The sequence below is a fragment of the Fragaria vesca genome, linkage group LG1 (genome assembly GCF_000184155.1).
Source record: "Fragaria vesca subsp. vesca linkage group LG1, FraVesHawaii_1.0, whole genome shotgun sequence".
Taxonomy (NCBI): domain Eukaryota; kingdom Viridiplantae; phylum Streptophyta; class Magnoliopsida; order Rosales; family Rosaceae; genus Fragaria; species Fragaria vesca.
The window spans coordinates 15160270-15169400 of record NC_020491.1 but is presented as its reverse complement, the minus strand read 5'-3'; positions in this window follow the sequence as shown (position 1 = coordinate 15169400).

The following is a 9131-nucleotide window of genomic DNA, read 5'->3' as shown; positions in this document are numbered from 1 at the left end:
AAACTAATATATTAGCTGGCTATTTGTTTTTATCTCATATACATCAGGTAGTTCATGCATGTGCATCACATTCATTCAGGATGGCAGCTCTGCTTGCCATCCAGATTTGGTGGATACCCGTGTTGTATCTATCCTAATCTCTGAGTCTGATTTCGTGCAGATTTAAATGGTTTTGCTTCAGCTTTTCAAGTATTTGAATTTCAAATCTCTTTTAGCAAAACATTTTTCATCGTGCTTGAGCTCCAAGTTAGTCTAGGGTTGTGTTGTTCTTCCAACCCATAAGCACATAACTGACTAAAGCACTTTTAGGGCAGCTCCTTTTTCAGTCCAGCTGGGTTTTGTGATACACAAACCAAGTTAGCTGCTGAGCCATGTGATGCACCGCCCAAGCTATCAGTTGGCCTATGTGTCCTCATATAGGAATAGGTTTTGTTGTGTCTCCATCATTCACAAAACCTTTTATCATATAAGAGAGTTGTGTTTGTCTTTACTCTCTTGGAGCCTTTTGTTTGTCCTTTGGCCCTCTCACTTTATGAGTTTGGACAAGGACTAAAGTCTAAAAGTTGCCTCCCATTTTGGTAAACGTGCATGCTCTCCTTTAGCTTGCACTTTGCCTATATATATGGAGCAAGTCTCTTCTTGCTCCTTGGTTGTTCAAGATGTAGTTTTCTACATAGTTTTAGCTGGGTATAGGTTTTACCTTGCATTGCTCATTTGCCTCTAAGTCTTCCCTTGGTGATTGTAAATCTTAGAGCAAGAGCAAGAGCAAGAGCAAAAACTCTTTTCATAAACCCATTAGCATTCTGCATATCATGAGTGATGGTAGTGCAGCAACCCCAGAAGTACTCAAGAAGGATCAGTTGACCGAGGAGAGCTGAGTTCTAGAGAGTCAGTTAAAGGTGTTAGCTGAGGTCTGAAGAATCCCTCTCATTAGGATAGCTGAGTTCTGAGTTGAGTATTCTGAGAAGTGTTCAAGAAGAATCAGTTAAAGGCGTTAGCTGAGTTATGAGTTGAAACTTCTTCTTATACCTTCATATGTAAACACTTGAGAGACAAGAGAGGTAGGTCTAGACTAGTAGGTAGACTAGGCAGGATAGCAAGTCGTTGTTGTATCCCTAGATTATAATCTTGTGAGGAGTGAGGTGAGTCACTCAGAGACAGAAGAGATAGATCTAGACTAGTGGGTAGACTAGGCAGGATTGCAAATCGTCGTTGTATCCCTAGACTATAATCTTGTAAGAAGTGAGTTTTACATAGTGGAAAGGTTTGTCCCTCAAGAGTTAGGGGCACGCAGTTTTTCTCCCTGATGCAGGGTTTCTGCGAATAAAAAACGTACTGGTGTTATTTCTTTTACTTTCCAGTACTTGTTCTTTTATTTATTACTACGTCTCCCTGTTATCAGGATAGCTAAATGTTTGCTATCCTTGTGAACGGAATTGGACTAAAAAGTAATAAAGGCCTATTCACCCCCCCTCTAGGACCTTCAAGTGGTATCAGAGCGGGCACTAGCTTTGCTGGTGAGATCCTCTGTATCCGAGAATGGACTGTGGAATAGGCCTTTCTTCCATTATTATCCCTTCTTATGTTGATAGGACTAATTTTGGAATGATGAACATTAAAAGCTTTTAATAGCTTGCACATCGCTCTATTTGACAAAGAGCGCCGGAGAATCACTCACTCCTTGACGGCCAAACCGGCTTTGGATACACCACTACTTACCAAGGTATGTCTAAGGTAAAGTCTTAGAGACTCCGAAGGTTTTTCTCTTGATTTCAAAAGTTTATCTATTTGACAAAACAATTTGAAAAATATATCAAGAGGTCAAAACCTATTTCTTCTTGTCGATTTCTTTTGTGTGTTAAATGTTCGACCTCTAGGAATCCCAGAAACAATGATATGTCAAGTGATAGGAATCCTAGGTCTAGATCTTTCCAAAATAACGATAAGTGCTCTAAGCGTGGTGGTGTTGGCCATATGGTTATTGGATGTTGCAGCATTCAAAACAAACCCCACATTTTTTTTAGAGCTACTTGGAGTGATAGCGAGTTTGAGTCATCCTTAGATCTTGATGATGATACTTTGGTGTTTGTTGTTTTGGTGGTATTGGTCGAGTCCTTTGAGGATGATGACTCTGATGTCAATTTGCTGACTTTTACACTAGGTTATTTTCTGCTTTCAGGTCTATGCTTGTTATATTGAAATTCTCTCTAATGAACTTTCAAAATGCAAGAAGACCAAATTAGGGATACATGAGATGTTCCTATCCCAAAAGTCCTAATGGAAAGCGGACTAGATCTGTCTAGAAAACCAAGTGTTGTCCTTACACACTAGCCCTTCTGCTAGGATAGTAAGTTATTACAGCAATTTAAAAATTTCTCTCTTAGGTTTGAGAAGTTGACCAAACTGTGTGGGTTAAGTGAGTAGGTCATCCCTAAACCTTTTGTTCTCACTTCCCACTAGTGGTGTTGTTGGTCATATCTGTTATCTCTGTTGGAAGTCAGTTCAGCCTTAGGAGAGTGAGTTGCTCACCTTGTTTCAGATCTCCTTAGAAAAATCCTTGAGAGTGTTGGCTAGGATAGGAAGGAGTCAATCTGTCCTTAAACCCAGATTCCATCCGCTTGGGTTAGAAAAGGAACTCCAAGCCTTGTTGTTACCAAGCCTTTTGATTTCTTTGGTTGAGACTTTGATGATGAGATAGTCAGTCTCTTGTCAAGAGTCCATATCAATTCTAACCTTTAAGATAGGATAGTTGTCACGTGCTATGTTGCACTTATTACCCTCTCTGCTAGGAAATCCACTTAATGGTTATTGAAAATGATTGCTTTAGGCACATCTGGTGATCCCAAGTAGTTTACCTCCATGGACGATACTCATCTGGTTGAAAATATTGTGTTTGTTGTTGGTGCCAACACTGAAATCATAGGATTTGGGATATTTAATACTTTTGGTCTCCTTGGTCTGAGGATTGTCTTTCTAGTCGAGGGATTAGAAGTTAATCTGCTAAGTGTTAGTCAGATTATGGATGAGCATGACTTGATTATCTTTGACCAATCAAAATGCTTGAAACCTGATGGTAAGGGTAGAAACATTATGAAAGGTGAGAGAATTAAATATCATGCTTTTGTATTTCTGCAAATGAAGAATTTTCTCCGCAGGTACACTTTCAATCAATGGTGTATGAGGATCCCCTGGATCTTTGAGACATATGGATGTGTCACCTAAGTCAGAAGGATACCAAGTCTTGCTGGTATCCCTCGAGGTATGTTTGGGGATTGCAGGATGGGTAAGTTGTCTCATGGTTCACTTGGTGCTAACCTATTTCTAATGTGCTTGATTTGTTGCATCTAGACTTAGTAGGATTTGTTGAAACTGAAAGCATTGTTGCATTGTAATATGTGCTTGAAGTTTTTGATGTGCTTTTTCAAAATTCACTTGGGTTATTTTCTTAAACTACTAGAAGTGAAACTTTTGAAAAATATATCAGTCTTGCTAAAATAGTCTCATATGAGAACTTGTCTAGTAACATGCACATTGTTAGGATTAGATTCAATTATGACATTGTTTCTAATAATGCATCATCTCATGATTATTCTTGAGGAATTTGGTGTGCATCATGATTTTCCTACTCCCATTGCTTTTAAAGCATAGGATTGTTGATTGAAGAGATAATGTGCTTGTTGACATGAGAAGGGTGATGTTTAATGCCTTTGCTCTCCCTAATTTATATTGGGAGAGGTTGCTTCTAATGCTTGCTATACTTTGAATATAGTGATTTTTGGGTCGGACACCTTCATGATATCAATGAGCATTGGAAAAGGAACACGTCAAATGGATCATACTTGAAAGTCTTTGAAGTCCTTGTGGCAGGGATCAAAAGTTCTTGTCAAAAGTTGATACCAAATGTAATATGAGAATCTTCCTAGGATATGCCTTGGATAGTCGAGCATGTTGTGTGTGCAACAAGTGATCATGCAAAGTGATGCGAATGGTAAAGGTTGCAATATTATATGACATATCTTTTGTATGCTCTCACGGTTTTTCTGTTGTGTCTAAACAGAAACATTTCCGATATGCACCCATTGTTGACCAAACTCCCATATCCAATGAGAAAATCATCAGGACTGAATCTGGTCTCCCAGACTCAGGGATGGATGAGAGTCTTACCATCCAGATATCCCACAGATCTGGAAAAATGCCAAGCTCAAACCTTTTGGCATGTATGGTAAGTTGGTGTGCTTAGACAATCTAAGGGTAAGTCAAGTGGACTGGTAAGCTATGTTGCTATCCTCAAATGTTTGATTGATATGATATCCGCTTCTTGCTTTTGTATGGTTTTTGTGTCCATAATTGTTATAACTGATTTGCATGATGATATTTATATCAATGCCTTGTAAGAGGAGTTGGACCAGTTTGAAAAGTCTTGTTTGATGTTGTTTGTGATACTTAGTTCATAGATCCAAACTCGCAGGATTCCTAAGCCTAACCCATCCTGATTATGTGTACATGTTAGTCAATGCCCTTTTTGGCCATAAGCAAGTTTCTAGAGCTTATGAGAGACTGTTTACACACTTGATTGAAAATGGTTATGTGAGAGGTTCAGTTGGCTAAACAATGTTTGTCAAAGGCACCTCAAGGCACATTATAATTGCACAAGTACATGTTGTTGACCTCGTGTTTTTGTTCCATTTTTGATATTTTTAGGTTGATGAGTTTACCACTCTTATGGAAATATTTGAGATGAGTTTCTATGGTAAATTATGTAACTTTATAGGTTTACATGTTGTGCAAATAGAATGTATTGTTTATCTGTCAGTACATATATGCCATCCAGTAATTCGGGATGGAAACTTGCACTGCCATCCAGAATCCGATAGGCACGAGCTGTAAGATCAGTGCCAATCTGAAAGGTCTAGATGTTGATCAAACATATACAAGAGCTTAATTGATGCTCTCTTGTACCTCACAACCAGCGGACTTGTCATTGTCAATCCAACCCCAAGAGATCTCATGTGAAGGCGGTAAACCGTATCTATAGATTCCATTTTTGGTACTTGTGATTTTGGTCTTAGTTATTCATATGATACTAATACTGATATTGCAGGATTCTCCAACTTGGATTGGGATGACGATGCCACGAATAGAAAGAGCACATTGGGAGTTGCTTCTTTGGGTGAACCAATTTGGTCTCTTGGTCAATTAAGAGCCAAATTGTGTGTCTAACTCCACTGCACAAGCTGAGTACCTCATGGCAGAAAGTTGTTGCATGCAACTATTGTGGATGTAGCACATGTATGCTAATTATGGATTTCAACAAGGTATTGTATCCTTGTCTTTGTGATAGTACTCTTGTTTTTGAATGTTTTCAAGAATCTTGTGCTGCATGCTAGGACCAAGCATATTGAGAGTAGGTATCAGTTCATCAGAAATTTGGTTGAACATATCTTGCTTGAATTGTGTTTTTACCTACTGAAAATCAGTATGCATGTTTGTTTACAAAATCTCTTGACAACCTTCATTTTATATGTCCTTGAAAGGCCATTGGTGTGTGTCAAAGAGATTGATTACTTCCCTTAAGACTCTTGTATATGTGCACATAAGTGTTTACTCTTAGAAGTTCTTTCTTAAAGAGAAAATTCAAAATATGCATGTGTTTTCAGAATACCTGTGCTATGTGTTATCCCTAGGCAGTTTCTGAATGTGACCTAAATAAGTGTATCAGTTTCACTTATCTTAGTTGTTTTCTTGTACACATATATGTTTGCATCTGGTTCATCAGTATATCTCATATGTGGTCTCCTTGAGATTAGGATGCATGAGCTGTATGATATCCCTGGATGTTTTGGTTGATCTTGACCTAAGTATGCGTCTAGGACTGTCACAAATCTTACCTGCTCTACATCTCCTATGATTATATGCATCTGCACTTACTCTTCTGTGGTCTGAAAGTCATGACATATAAAAGACTTATATGCCTCACATAGTGTGTCTAAGTGGTGTGCAAAATGCAAGTGCTATAAACTTGAGATGAGTTGGTGCAAGAATTATTCCAAGCTAATCTCAAAGTATACATTCCTCAGTCGTGGTGAACGATATGAGGGTGGGCAGAAACGAGATTGGTTTGATGATGAGATACCAAGGCTAGTCTCAAAGTATACATTCCTCGATCGTGATGAACGATATGAGGGTGAGCAGAAAAGAGACTGGTTTTGAGGATGTTATTTGAAGGATGAGATAATGATCTAAAATGTTTAACTAGTTAGTCTCACACTGGATATGTTAATCAGTGGGGATAGCTGAGTCATGATCTATCCTTCAATGGGGTTGGGAAAACTGTCCTAGGCGTGTCCTTGTTACACATGTTGCCCTAAGACCAACTGGTTTGGGAGTCAACGACAATGTTTTCCTGGTTCATAAACCTATAAGGACGATCTTTCAGCTAGGCGCCTAAAATAAATAAATAAGGCTACAAAATGTTGAAAATAAGAATGCTGAAGATGTTCTCAGGAGATATAAGGATGGAAAAGACCTATGGTCTCAAGACTCTTGTGATACCTCATCTCTTATCTCAGTTGATGCCAACTTATACGCCCCATTAAGACTGCTATTTTCACACACACCTTCTGATATATGTCATGATATATGAACCATGTTATCTTGTGTCAGTCATATATTCATATGAAGTGTTTTGAGCCATGAAGGGTTGTGAAAGTCTTAGTGTCTATGCTTTGTGAGTCTATGCTCCAACCATCCTAAATATTGGGATTTGTGGTTATTGTGCTCATATTTTTGCTTTGCTATACCTAAGGTGTTAGATTTTCTTTAAATTGATGCACTTTCATAGGGGGAGTAATCGGTAACTTGTGGTACACACATGCACCTTATATTTTTCTAAATAAAGGTTGTCAAAAGTTTTTGGAAACTTTTGTGTGTCACTCTTTGCATGTTGTTTGAGGACTTTGTGAGCTTGTGCTTACAATTATACGATTTGGATCAGATTATAGATCTTGCATCTAGTTAGTCCTTCTTTTGTATTATGCACACTCATAGGGGGAGCATTGCACCCTCTTAGGGGGAGTATATTGATGTTGTGGGCTATACACATATTTGCATCTTAGTCAAAACATTCTCGTGAGTTAAATATGAGATTGCTTGTTTTTGGTTATGCCCTATTACATGTGATATGAAGCATCTCTTCTATTCTGAGAAGGATCTTGGGTTTTGCTTTGATGATTGACTTGTGTCCCGAGTTCTAGGATAGTTGAAGGGATTAAACTCTAGCTAATTGTTTTGAGTTTGAGTGAGTTGTAGTTTAGAGGCATACTCTGACGTCAAACCATGAAGCTTCCTCCGCTGCTATATGCCATCCTAACTACCCCACACTCTCTTTCTTGATCCTTTTGACCTTATCTCTCCCAAGATCAAGATCGCATTTCCACCATCATTCTCTTCACTTCTTACTGAGACATAGACCGGTTTGTTCGGCTATTGTTGATGCTAGTGTTCGGAAAGTGCCTAAACTTAGAGATGGAGACGATGTCTTTGAAGGAAAAGCTCCAGCTGCTGTAAGGATGCCAAACCCATTTTGTCTCCCAAAAGTCCTTATGTTTCCCTAGCTTTCCCTCCTTCTCATCTTGTCTTTGATGAGTACATATTACTCTCTCAAGGTTGATTGTTTATGAGAAGTCTATTGACCCTGAAACTATTCCCCATGTTGTGAAATAGTTTGTTGATGGGTTGGGATGAGATAATTCCTTAGTATCCTTTCCTAGGGTTAACCATACTTGGGTACATGACATTTGTGCAAACTTTCCCTTAGGACATTGGTGTAGATGTTGAGCTTAGATCTTAGGATGCTATCTTGTGTTTAACCATACATCTCTAGGATATCTAGACTGCTCGTATCCCATATACCCTCCAAGAGTTTTCTCTTGGTCTTTCGGGTATTCACACCAAGCTATGCTTTGTAGCTAATGTTTGAGTGTGAAATCATAGAGTCTTTACTCTTGACTTTTCCCCTGTTGAAAAAGTCATCATTGCCAAGTCTTCATAACATTCCAATGTGTTTGCCGGGTCTCTTGAGCACAACTTGGAGATGTTTCCTACCATCTTTGATGGTGACCGAGGATGAGTTTGCTGAAGTGTTGCTTATGCTGAGGATGACACGTTCATGTGATTAGTTTGAACCGCTCTGAACTTATTTTGGTTGCTTTTCTCATTCTCGGCTACATGTCTATTTAATGATCTGGTCTCCCTTTGTCATTCCATGTCAAAAAGGGGGAGAAGTAGGTAAGTGGCTGAAGGTCTGTTGGAAACTCTTCATGAATGTTGTTGTTTTTAATGACTTATGTGATTGGTATATCTGCTATTCTGAAGTTTATGATGCTTGATATATCTGCTATCCAGAAGTTATGATTCATGAATGTTTTATGGCCTTCCCATTCTTCACTTGTTCTTAAGGTTATTGTGCAGGTTTATTTCTTAGTCCATGACTTGCTTAACCAGCACAATCCGTGAATGTGTGTTTTGATAAGGAATGCCAAAGGGGGAGATTGTTAGTATAAGGATTATTGGCTATCCCTTTTATGATCAAAACACAAGACACAAGCTATATGGTAAGGATATCACAAGTGAAGAATGAAGACTTGACAAGATCACATGTGCCTAGGTAACTGGTGCATATGCATCTGATGCTTTTCACTGAGAATTCTACATATCCTGATGGTAAGGATATCACAAGTGAAGAATGAAGACTTGCCAATATCTCATGTGCATCAGGTAGTTCATGCATATGCATCTCATGTTTTTCACTGAGAATGGCAGCTTTGCTTGTCATCCTAGATCGGATGATACCTCCTAGTGTATCTGTCCTAATCTATTGGGTCTATATGTATGCATGTCTAAATGCTTTTGCTATTTGTGTATCATTAGTTTGAATTCCCCTGTTTGAATTCAAATCCCCTTTAGCAAAACATTTGTCGTTGCCTTGGTGCTTCAAGTCAGTCTAGGGTTGTGTAGTGTTTCCAACCCGTGACCACATGACTAGAGCTTAGAGGCTCCAGCTAGGTTTGTGATACACAAACTAATATATTAGCTGGCTATTTGTTTTTATCTCATATACATCAGGTAGTTCA